The sequence below is a fragment of the Pygoscelis adeliae genome, unplaced genomic scaffold (assembly GCF_000699105.1).
Source record: "Pygoscelis adeliae isolate BGI_AS28 unplaced genomic scaffold, ASM69910v1 Scaffold37, whole genome shotgun sequence".
Taxonomy (NCBI): Eukaryota; Metazoa; Chordata; class Aves; order Sphenisciformes; family Spheniscidae; genus Pygoscelis; species Pygoscelis adeliae.
This window is the reverse complement of record NW_008825308.1, coordinates 2,956,248-2,956,484: the sequence shown is the minus strand read 5'-3', so window position 1 is coordinate 2,956,484 and position 237 is coordinate 2,956,248.

Sequence of the window (237 nt, the reverse complement as noted above, 5' to 3'; positions counted from 1 at the left end):
CCAGGAGGATCTGTTCCATGATCTTCCCAGGCACAGACCTGAGACTGACTGGCCTGTAGTTCCCCGGGTCTTTCTTTTCTCCCTTTTTAAAAATGGGCATTATGTTTCCCCTTTTCCAGTCAGTGGGAACTTCTCCGGACTGCCACAACTTCTCAAATATGATGGATAGTGCCTTAGCAACTTCATCCGCCAGTTCCTTCAGGACCCGTGGGTGGTTCTCATTGGGGCCCCAATGGG